Source organism: Hetaerina americana, unplaced genomic scaffold (genome assembly GCF_022747635.1).
Source record: "Hetaerina americana unplaced genomic scaffold, ioHetAmer1.1.p SCAF_2, whole genome shotgun sequence".
NCBI lineage: Eukaryota > Metazoa > Arthropoda > Insecta > Odonata > Calopterygidae > Hetaerina > Hetaerina americana.
In genome coordinates, this window is record NW_027286763.1 from 91,135,829 (window position 1) to 91,147,893 (window position 12,065).

Below are 12,065 nucleotides of genomic sequence, written 5' to 3' on the forward strand. Positions count from 1 at the left end.
GCGTGCGCTTTTGTGTGCTTAATTTTTTTTAGTGGGCTACCCACACGATGGTGAAATGCAAAGCCGTGGCTAATTTTCGACCAACGCGAAAGCCAGGGATTGGGAGAGCGGGCGAGGAGAGGATGGGCAAAGGCTGGGGAGGGGAAAGAGTGAGAAATCTCCGAAGACATTAGCGTTGTCCTCGGAGAAGTCCGATAGCGCGCGCGTGGGCTAATAGCGGGGCATAAAGAGTGAATACGCCCAAAATATGGGTGGGAGGGACGACAAGGGGGTTGGGCGAGGGTTTTCCTTTTTTTCTCTCTCTCTCTTTCCCTCTCTCTTCATGGGCAGGGCTTCAGAGTCTCCGCTAATTTCCATTTCTCGTGCCAAGCGCCGCGTCAGGGGTCCCTCTACCTCTCGGCCCCCTCCCCCTTTCCCACTTTTAATTCGGGAGAGGCGGGTGTGAGGGGGAGGCGGGCATGTCGGGGGGCCGCGAGGGGGATTGAGTGACCGTCGGATGGTGGAAGCATCAGGGTTGGCCACGACGATTTAGAGGTCAAGAAGGAACTTCCCTTCGTCCTTCCGACGTGTGGTGTAAACAGGCACACCGCGGATACTCGTCTCTCTCGAGGAGTACGACTACAATCACAATCCTATCTCTTTTAAAACTCAATCCATTGACCGATAGGAATATGATAAAGATAAAATCACGATTTATAGGACGAAGGTCTCGCTCTGGCCTATTTAGGTGTCTTTGTTAAACAAGAGCGTATGCTATCCTGTTAAATTACATATCATAACTGTCACCTCAAAGGGGAGTCTAGAATTCCCGTCACACCTGACATTTATGAACACTAATCTTAATTAGGAAGGCAGTTAAGATGTTGGATATGAAAAAATATTAATGAAATAGCTGTTCACACATTTTCAATGAAATCACAAGTACCGAAGCACGACTGACTACTTAAAAGCCATGAGCCCAAGGAATCAAATCGAAAACTGTGAGACTCTGCATTCGATCGGTGCACCTACCTTTCCCGACATAGAATTCGTAATCATTTAAAGAAATTCAGTTATATGTTTTCAAATTTTAACTTGTAGGCGATCCATTAAAATATGACAATTTCTTGATATGGAAGTGTCGTTTTGATAGCTTCTGTTCCTACTTCGCTCGGTTTGCGTCAACATTTACCAGCTACCCGTTTGAGGATGGGGATTTTCAGAGTAATGGTTGGCTGTTGATGGATGTCCACGCTCAAAGAAAGAAGCGAGCGGCAATAATGGAGCGTATAAAACCTATAGAGGAAAGTTTTCAAGGAGAGTTCTCTCCGCTTTCAAACCGTGTCCGTTTTTTATCCAAACTATTTACAGTGTAGTTGGAGCGAAGGTTTTCGTGTGAGATATAATTAGCAAAGGAAACCAGAATCGCTCACATACTTTTTTTCCTTCCATCCCCGACGTCTTTCTGGGTGTGACTTCGGTGTGCTCAGCGCCTCACGTTACATTTACTCCGTCACATACAAATGGGTATGGAGGAGTTCGAAATGGACTAATAAACTCCTTTAGAGCATCAAAAGGCAGCTCCCAAAGAGAAGAGAGGGAGATTGGGAGGTGAGGGAGAGGGAATAGAGTGAGCAAGGGGTTAAGTATTCATGGGCAAACTAATAGGACAAGATGATCGAGGATAAGGGACAGCTGCTGACCAGCGCCACCGCGAGAGGTCTTGTGGATTCCCACGAAATTAATCGGTCGCATTTAGGAGCCGTGATAGTGACAGATTGGTCTAACGAGTCCCGCGGGGTGTGGCAGGGACAGGAAAGAATGGGAGAGATCCAGCGAGACCATCCGTCTTCTTTACTCCCCACTCCCCCCGCTGACGCTCTGGCGAGTGGCTATCTTCACGCTAGCCTCAGAGAAATCTCTCTTTTTTTTTGTGAAGTCCCGCTTGATACATTTTACCTACACGCAGAGTGTGTTCAGAGAGTCGGCTTTGTCTTCCCCAGGAAATCCAAGGACCGTTACAGAAATAGAGCGAAAATGGGAGGGTGTTATGGGTGAAAGAAGACGCACATGTCGCATCCATTCGTCGAATCCTTCACCGGGCGTGCACGCACACTCGTGTTCGACCTCCTCGCCGAAGCGATGCCATTCGCCGACGACTTCGACGCGAGATGGAACACGCATTTCCGGGGCCGGGCATATAACCCCAAAGCGCCAGGTCCTCATCATCTACTGAATGACGTCCGACCTCACTGTCATCCCACCCATTACTCACATCCCCTCTTCCCTCCTACGAGGTCTATTCACCTATTCACACCACTTTTCCTATCCTCCTCCCGCATCCAGGTGTTGTAGCAGGTGTAATACCGTTCATTTTAAGAACTTGACAACTGTTCATTCTTAAGGGGGTATGCCGACTGGAGTGGTGCTTCAGAGTGGTAAGTAAAACACGACGATTGCAACTAGAACTGGTGAATTCATATCCAAGGTTTCGAAAATGTGTAGGTACTCCCCTCATCGCTCATCTTTCGCAAGTTCGACTTGCAAGAGTCGTATTAGGGATGGCTTCTCCGTTTGATGAAGTTTGTTAAAAATTATAGGTGCAATTAGAAACGGTGACCTTGCATTGACGTTAATTAATTGTGAAAAGAGAATTGATGCATACAAAAATAAAAATTAACCAATTTGAAAACTATAGGCATACACTATTTTCTAGCTTCCCTAAATGATTCCTAGACATAGAAAAGCTTTTTTAAATCCGTTTGGATATACGTTTATGTCAATTACAACAAATATGATATTAATATTAAATGCAGAAGTAATTACTTTGATTAAGTGTTTTTTTTCTAAAATGTCTGCCTTCCTAAGCTTAAATATTTTCAAAATTAATAATAAATAACTACCGAAGTCAATAAAAAAGCAAAATTATTAATGCATATAATATTTCATCAAACACTTACAAATTATGGATTGCTTGTTATCCCTTTAAGAATTTTTCATATTAGAATAATTGGCAGGAAATTATGAAAAATGGGTAAAGGAAAGGGCGTGATGGATGAATTAAACATGAACAAAAATAATTGAGGGCCAGTTAAATGGAAAAAATATCCTAAATGAAGCGTCTTGACGAAAACGTTCTGGGAGGGCGTTAAGTGAATATACTGCCGTCGGGAATAAATTTTGGTCATTTCCTCGCAGCTGCGAAAATCGCCGACGACACTACACGACCCAGGATAAAAAATAAATATATATTTGGGGAAGAGAGTTTTTTACGAAAAAAATGCGCTCACATAATCCTCTCCAGATCTTCTTCATTATGGCCGATATGTCTCCGTTGAAACGCAACGCATAAAACATCCTGTCCCCATATGTTCGGAGGGAAGAGGGAAACGGGAGGCTGTGCTGTTTGCTTGAGAGGAACAGAGGTCAGGAGTGTGGGGGGTAGGGGGAGATGGAGGGAGGGATAGAAACGACGGACGGACCGCGGAGTAAGAAGGAGACCGACATGAAAACCCCGCAGTCACACGCTCACGCACGAGCGATGCGAGCGAACGCACATTTTCACCGGAAATACCTGCCCAAAGGGCGAGTGCTTCAAAGCCGCTCCTTCCCTGCATGCGAAGGCAATGAATCTCGGTCCCCATCCTCCTCTATACCCTCCCAGTCCTCCCCTCTCTTGCCACACACACACACACTCACTCTCTTTCTACCCCCCCCCCCCCACATCCCCACACACTTACCCTCCCACTATTTCTCCTCTTTTCGATCCTCGCATTTCCAATGCCCTCCGACGACGCGTTCTCCCACTCCTCCCGCCTCCTTCCCGCCCAATGGGGATCGTCATCACAATAATTAGTCTCCTTTGTCTTCCCTACCTCCCCACGGTCTCCATTTTTTCTCTCCACTTCTCAGATTTACGTTCCATCCACTCCTTGTGATTGCTTTGTTGCTGTTTTATAGGACGCCGAGGAAGACAATTAAGGTCTCGAGGAAAAAAAGCTATGCCGCCCCTCCAGTCGAGAGGACATCACGTAGACGACGCTCGAGTGTCACCTCAGAGGATTTACGCGGAGTTATTTTGAAGGAACGCCGAGGAGGGCAGTTTTTTTAATCGGCCGTCCATACACCTCGTTTGTTGTTATTTGTATAAAGTAATTTTACCCAAATTTTCTACACGTGGGATCGGGCAGGTTCTAATAATATTTCTACTTGAAGATTAATGACAGTTGATTTGAAAATGAAATAATTTAGTAACTAATACCATAAAGAGATTTAGATCAATATTCAAATACAATGCAACAATTTCAGAGGGTAAAAATCATTCGCCTTGTTTTTACACTCTAAAATTGTTGCATTATAATGTATATTAGCGGAAGATTCCGTCAAAAAGTTCATGTCGAGGCATCTCCCGCAGTTTCTAGGAATTTAATATCCGATTATTTGGACGTGCTCCCATTGATCACAAATTGTGTTTGGAAAGCACATGTGGGAAAAAATAAATTCTTTTTAACGCGGAACATTGAAAAATTTTAATAAATTAATTTTGATGCATGATAATTTCAAAGTTAAATATAAAAGTAATTGAATGAATCACAGAGTCAAAATACTCACCTTTAAGTGCCTTGGCCATTTCTAAAAGTTGTCTCAATGTACAATAAATTGTTTTGGCACTTCTGTAGATATTTTAGCAATGTGAAATATCCAAATAATAACTCAGTTCACGCTTTAAAAAAATGCAGAGAACAATTCAGTTAAATACTTTTTAATTGGCTGAATAAGTGTATAAATGCATGTGATTCTAAAAAGCATACCAGTATACGTATATGTGACCGCAATATCCTATCACCGCATTACCCGCTCCAAAATGTGCACCATTATCATTTTTATGGTGTACACGTATCCCTCTCTTTATCTGATATTTTCAAATCATCAGATCAAATTAACTTTAAAATCAAGATAAATTTAAAATCAAATTATATTTAAAATAATATTCAAGAGATTGGTTGGTTACGTTACTTAAAATTCTCTGAACACGAAATTAGTCTTTCATTATGCTAATAGTTCACAATTACAATTCCTAAATTTTTAATAATAAATGTAATTTTCTATTTAAATATCTAAAACCTAAACGATATTAGCTGCGTCTAGCCATAATAAAAATTCCAACACCATGGAACGGCTATAGAACCCATAATGCGTCACATGGAAACATTTAGGGGACAGTTTTAGACCATATCAGGAAGCATTTGGGGGAAAGAACCCTAGAAATTATTTCGGTAAAATTAAAACTAAGTGGTACGGTTATATTTCATTCTAGTGGGCTGATGGAAAAACTGTGGAGCGTTGAATATCATTCCCCCTCCTAAGAGGAAACAATATTTAGCATTAACCTCTCACATACAATATTACATATTTTACTCACATTTCTCTCTCCAAAGATCGAATTTTATCGATGAATTTAACAATTTTATTATGATCTTGTCATATTTTTCGAAATAAACCATGCTCTTTAGTGTTTTAACCAAGTGCCAAGCACAATGAGACATCCCATTGTGTCACAGTGGCATTCGAGGCCTAGCGTTCTTCCCTCGACACCGATTGAAATGTCCCTGCAGTTACCAACCCGCCAGGAGACATGTGTTTCGTTCACGCCAAAACTGATGCAAAAACTAGAAATAGTGGAAACCATTTTACAACCATTAAAGAATTTCCTCCAAACGAAAGCATTTCATTTCCCCCCCCCCCTCACCACCACAACATTCGCAAATTCATCCAATATATCACAATCCCTCCCTTACCCACCATGTCTCTCTCCAGCCCGTGGGGCGTGTTCCGTGAGGAGAGAGCAGGTCACGGCCGAAGGTCGGAGGAGGCGGGGAAGAGGGCATGGGGACGGGGCGGCATGGATGGAGTGTCGGGGCGGGCGGGAGGCGAAGGCACCGGGGGAGGGCGAGTGTAATGGCGGGGTGGCCGGGACGGCCGCGGAGGAGGGGCGGCGGGGGCAGGTGGGGCGGCGGCGTGCGCGAGGCGGGCGCGTGGGCGGACGTGCGGATGGGGGTTCGGTGGGATGGGGCAGGGGGGAGGGAGGTGGTGGAGGAGGACGAGCAAAAGGGGGGGAATAGGAATGGATGCCTCCCATGGGGGCGGCAGTTGCGAGGGAGGTTAAGGGGGTCGCGTTTTACCACGAGGGGGGTGTATCGCTGCAAAAGGGTGGAGGGGCGAAGGGAAGGGGGGGAAGGGTTTGAGCGTGTCGTGCAGGGATGAGGGCTATGGGGGTGGCGGGTGGGATTGGATAGGTGGGAGGGAGATAGTCACACTCGCGGGGCGGCGTCCCCCCGCAGGTTTCCTCTGCCTACCCTTCTCCCCCGCCCCTTCTCCTCCTCCCCTCTCCCCAGGTTACAGCCCGAGTCGACTAATGCCTCCTTTGCTCGTTTTTGTCTTCTCCCGGGGTTATCTCCACTTTATGCCCTTGCGTGCTGGCGTGAGCCTTCCTCGTCCCTTACCTGTGCGCCGGCTTCGCGACCCCCCGTCACCCCCCTCCATCCACACCCTCCCGTTCCTCCCCCGTCCTTCTTTCCTGCCGTGTCCTCTTGTGCAGCTGCGCGTGCCTTTCTGGGGGCGAGGAGAGGCTCGTTTCGAGTGCGTGCGTTCAGCGGCGCGGCAGGCGGAAGGTTTTGAAGGACTCTCCTCCGCGGGCCCTGCGCCGACTCGCCCCGCGGGGACGCCGCCGTCACCTACCGCTGTCCGTTTTGTCGCGCTCCCTGGCTGCCTTCCTCGCTCGCGACCGTATCCCCCCCGTCATCCACTCCTACTCCGTCACCGCCCGCGCCATCGGTAACAGCGTGAGCTCCCATTTGAAACGCGGTCCTAAAAAAAACCTGGGGAAGATTTCTCGCAACCCATGCACGGAGAAAGGCACGGATTTTCCGAGAAAATTCGAAATATATCCGATCAAGTTGAAGCACGTTTGTGTAAGCTTTCCTTCAGCAGGTTGATCTTCACTCACTAGTTACCTTTCTTTTTCCTGCGCGCATTTATTCAATAGAAAAATTACGCCTTGGAAATAAAAACTTCCATAAATATTTAAATAAGTAAGGTAAAGGCAATATACTTTATTTTTCCAATTTAATCAATGGCAGACTTAAACCATACCAACTTCAGATACTACCTAATGATAATGTATTATATGTATTACATAAAAGGTACACATATAAGAGAACTCTTGGGGACCCATAATTGCATGAACCCCCGCAGATTTTAGCATAATTCAAGTTTCCAAGATAGCTACCTGTATACTGGCTAAGAGCATCAGCCCGGGAAGTCAATGATCCGTGGTTCAAATCCCGGTCAAGAAAACTTTCTTGCTGTAATGATCTGCTCGATTCCGCCTTCCCTACAATTACTGTGCTCTCTTATGCATATATATATACCATATATATAACATACACACACACACACACACACACACACATATATATATATATATATATATATATATATATATATATATATATACTAATAATATGAAATGTATATTGCGCATATATATACAAGTATACTCGTATATACGGTGGGTCGCGGTAGTACAGGGGTAGAGCATTTGACTACTAAACTACTGACTGTGGGAAACCATAACCGGCACAGAGAAAGGAACTGTCTGATGTGTGAATTTCACACGCCATCGGGCTAAGTACTGGGTGAAATCGACCATAGCCTATCAAACGGACCTTAAGATTGATTACTGTATTTATGGTTTATATATGTAAACATATGCCTATATAAGTACAGAGGCCGCGGTAGTCCAGGGGTAGAGCGTTGGAAAATCCACCTTGGAGGGTTCGGGTTCGATTCAAGGGCAAGCCTCCCTGGACACCCTCAGCTCTACCCATGCTGTGTGATTTTTCGGGGACCAGGTCTTCCTGAAAAACAGGGAAAGGAGCTGACCCCCTACCCTGATGTGTGAATTTCGTCTGGCTTAGTACTGGGTGAACTCTGTCATCACCTACCAAACCGACCTTCGGGTTGATTACTGTGTTTTTATGCATAAGTACGCAAACAATACCAACTACGGGGTTTCTGGCTTTTATCGGAAGGGAAGTTTTAAATGAGTGTTTCCAATAGGATTAACATAATTTCCTATTTATAGAAAAAATTCTAGTTAAAATTACAGTAGGGGGACAATACGTTGCTCAAAATGGCACTAAAGTCAATTAGTTTCTGTCATCTGTTTATCTTATTTAATAAGTTTTCCAGAACGATCTAATGAAAAACGCTGTGAAAATATAAACAAAATTTGCCATGATGATTTTATGCAATATTATTTTAGCTCGGATTTATTTTTAATTAGTCACGCAAATTGTTTAAATATGGTTCTGGCTATGTAAATTGTTAAAATCACGACATGGAATTAACTAGATTAATATCTGATATTCATGACTGATACAAAGAATACAAATTCATTTCAGGCGATATAATTGAACTGTATGACAGTGAACTACTTCCTCATTTGTACCTTGAACGAACAACGTGGCCAAGAAGTTTGCCATAGCACACCTCTGAAAATAACTCGGTTCTTATCTGCCAAAAACGGATACAAATACGCGACAAGAAACTGATAAATGGACGCCCTCATGTGTCGTGATTGTTCGGAGGGGAGAGGTGGAGTCCACACACAGATGGACACGATCGCCTTCCTATCTCTGCTCTACCTGGTCAACAACGCAGGGCTTATCATTTACTTTGAGGGTCGAAAACTTGAGGTCCAAGTCTTACCGCTTCCTCAATTCATTTATCTCTTTCTTCAACTGAGCTTATCTCACTCAAGGGGCTCCTTTTAGATTCCCAGCTCCCAGTGCCTCACAATTTACACTCTAATGAGCTTTTTGTATGATAAAGGTATACTTTTATGAGAAAGTGATGCGTGAGTCTCTGATCAATCATTAGAGAATGGCAAAACTAGTGAGACATGCTAAGAATGTCGTGATCAATTAGCGAAGCTAGGAATGTGCCAATACAATCCACACAAACAATTATTATACCTTTCCTGAATGTAAATGATATTCTCAATCCAATGCGTTCGGCGTCCTATAAGAGAGCACACCACGCCGCAAGCTATAATTTAATTTCAGCAGTGATTTTGAAACACTTCCATCGCTTTTGCGTCAGAAATAGACATTTTCGTTTTGGACATCTACGTAACTCACATCCTCGTTGAATAATTTATCACGTTGGATTTCTTGCCAATTATTCTCAGGTTTTTTAAGATGATCTAAGGAGCATCAAATAGAATCAGAGCTTTTAAGCCACCATTAAAATAAATACCCTGCTACATTTTCTCAGGAATAGTATTAAGCTTCTACAGATTGAAATAAAGTAAATTCAGAGAGGTTTGTTTAAAATATTCCGGAAAAAGACAAAGTCAAAATAGCTACATGTTGATTAATTAAATATTCTGTATACATACACCATTAAGAGTGTGATAAGCGATGGAACAAGAACTCTCAAAACAGCTATCCTGAAGAAAGAAATAAAAACTACGTGAAACGGAGAAAACTGAACTAAAATCTCTTAGCTATGTCTTTCAATCTACAGGATTGAATTTAAATTCAACCGGCATGGAGTCTTTTTGATCATCAACTTGAAGTTGATGAATGAAATGGATCATTTGTCAGGTTTCAATTATTTTGAAGGTCATTTCAGAGAGTGAGCTTATCACCACGCTGCAAGTGGATGATATTTTGAAAAATTTTTATACCAGTCTTTTTCGTGGTACTTAGATATCAAAACGGCTGTTTATGTCCCGCTTCTTATTTCCTTACTACAATTTTGCCGCCTAGATGTCTTTCATGTTTCTCCTGCTTAAACCACCTTTGCGCTTTTCATCTCTTCTCCCTCTATGAAAGCATCCTTTCTTTGATTATATCCCTCTTCTCCTCCCACCCACCCATCCCAACAGCGATCTCCTTTATCTCCCGCCTCCTGCCCTCATACTCCCTCACCAATCTTCCACCGCCTGCCCCTTCCCTCTCCACCTCTCTAGCGTCACCACCCTCCCGACACTACACCCGCACCCAAAGCACAATTCAACCTCCGAGGTCTCACCCCCCCCCCCGCCGACTCCACCCCGCACGACTCCCACTCTATAACTGCCCTCTCCCCCGACATCCCCCACCTATTCTACCCCCCCTCCCTCCCGCCTCACCATGAAACCATACTCCAACCCACTATCTCCATCTTCCAAGTTCATTCATTCGCTCAAAAACCCTCATCCTCCTAACCTTTCCATATCTCCCTCCCACTTTCCTGCATCCTTCTCCCCCTTTCTTAGCCTCACAAGAATTCTATCTACCCTTCCCTTTGGTTCATTCCTTCTTTCCTTTTCCCCCACCTCCCCTCCACCCCTTCTCCGACTGCCTCCCCTCCCACAACGCCTTCTCTACCCCCCTTCTCTCTCTCAAACTTTCTGCCCTCTCTTTCCATCTCTCCCTTCCTCCCTCTCGCTCTTTCTCTCATTCACCTCAAAGGAGATTAGATAGGCTTACCAGTTCCTCTCTAACAACTCCACAAAGACAGCTGTCTAGCCAGTTCCTTTCTTGGCCGGCCTGATCGCTACACCACCACCATTCCTACCATTCTATATCTATTCCTTCTTTTCCGCCTCCCCATGTTCGCCCCTTACTTCTTGTCCCTTCATCTGCTTCGTCTTCCTCTTCAATGTCCAGCTGACAGTCACAGATCACATTGTAACTGTTTGCCCTCTTTAGGAAGCAGATTCACATTTTTCGAAATCTATGCTGTGGAACTACCAGTCATTGTACTGCTTATGCAGAGAAATGCGAGCGAATGGATTCACTCGTTATGGATTTGGAAATTTCGTGCAAGACGTTTTTGTAAAGAATGTTTTTCAGAAACCTTTCGACTCTCATGTAGGTATTGGCTTTGAAATGTGAGCATTATATTCAGAATGGTGCAACGGAAGAAGGAAGGAAAAATATCTTATATACCCATACGAATTTCTTAAGTATCTCATATTTTCTCACTTATTAGCCTTAGGAATTCTTTGCCCTACTGTCAGTGCATGCCGTTGAAATGTTATTCCCAAATTCCTTAGAGATTAGAAACTTTTAACATGCCCGGTGCAAAGCAACAAAATTGGTCTCACTATCTGCTTTAGTATTAAACTCATCTCAGCCATAAAAATAGATATTTTATCAATTATTCCAACAGGTGAAACCGAGATGGGCGGTATTTAAAAACAATCACAATTCATCTCCTCCAATCGAAATGGATGAACATGACTTTGAATATGTATATTTTGAACGCTTGGGACCCATCTCAGAAAATTTTGATTGAGTGGAAAAAAATGAAATCCCTGCTGTCCGCTGATGACAAATAGTTGTTAAATATAACGGCAAATTACAAATATTATTTTCTTAAAAAATTTCGTGAAAACTCGTTAATTTCGAAGAATAGTTATACTAAATAAATCTTCGGCAGCAAATTATTATTTAAGTAGGTTCACTTTAGACAGAGACAATTATCCCAATACCTCTTAAAAGTTAGGAGCAATGCAATGCTGAAAAGAGGGCGAATCCAATAAACTGTTTATCGGCCACCGCGAACTCGACCACAACAAAATGAAAAGAAAATGATACCTGTTTTCCCAGTACCTGAAATACAATACCTGTTTCCCACTTTTCATCTTTTTCCATATTTTTCTCCATTTATGGATGTATCACCGAAGTGCCTTGACCCAAGTCCCTAGAGTAGCTCACGGGTTAGCTCACGAGGCACTTGGCGATGTCATATACGCATATTTTTCTACCTCATATCATATAACATTAGCACCACAGTCAATCAATCGATCAATAATTATCAGCAGATAAAAATCTAATAATTGGTTTGCAGTAGTTCTCCATCTCCATCTCTAATCTCAGCTAGCCTAGTCATTTCTTTATAACATGTATATATGCACTTCTAATTATCATCTGACGCATCACTGCATAGATCTTTCCCCGTGCCATTTGTTATCATATCAAAATTCAATTATTGCTCTAAGAGGCTATTTATCTTTGAACATGATCGAT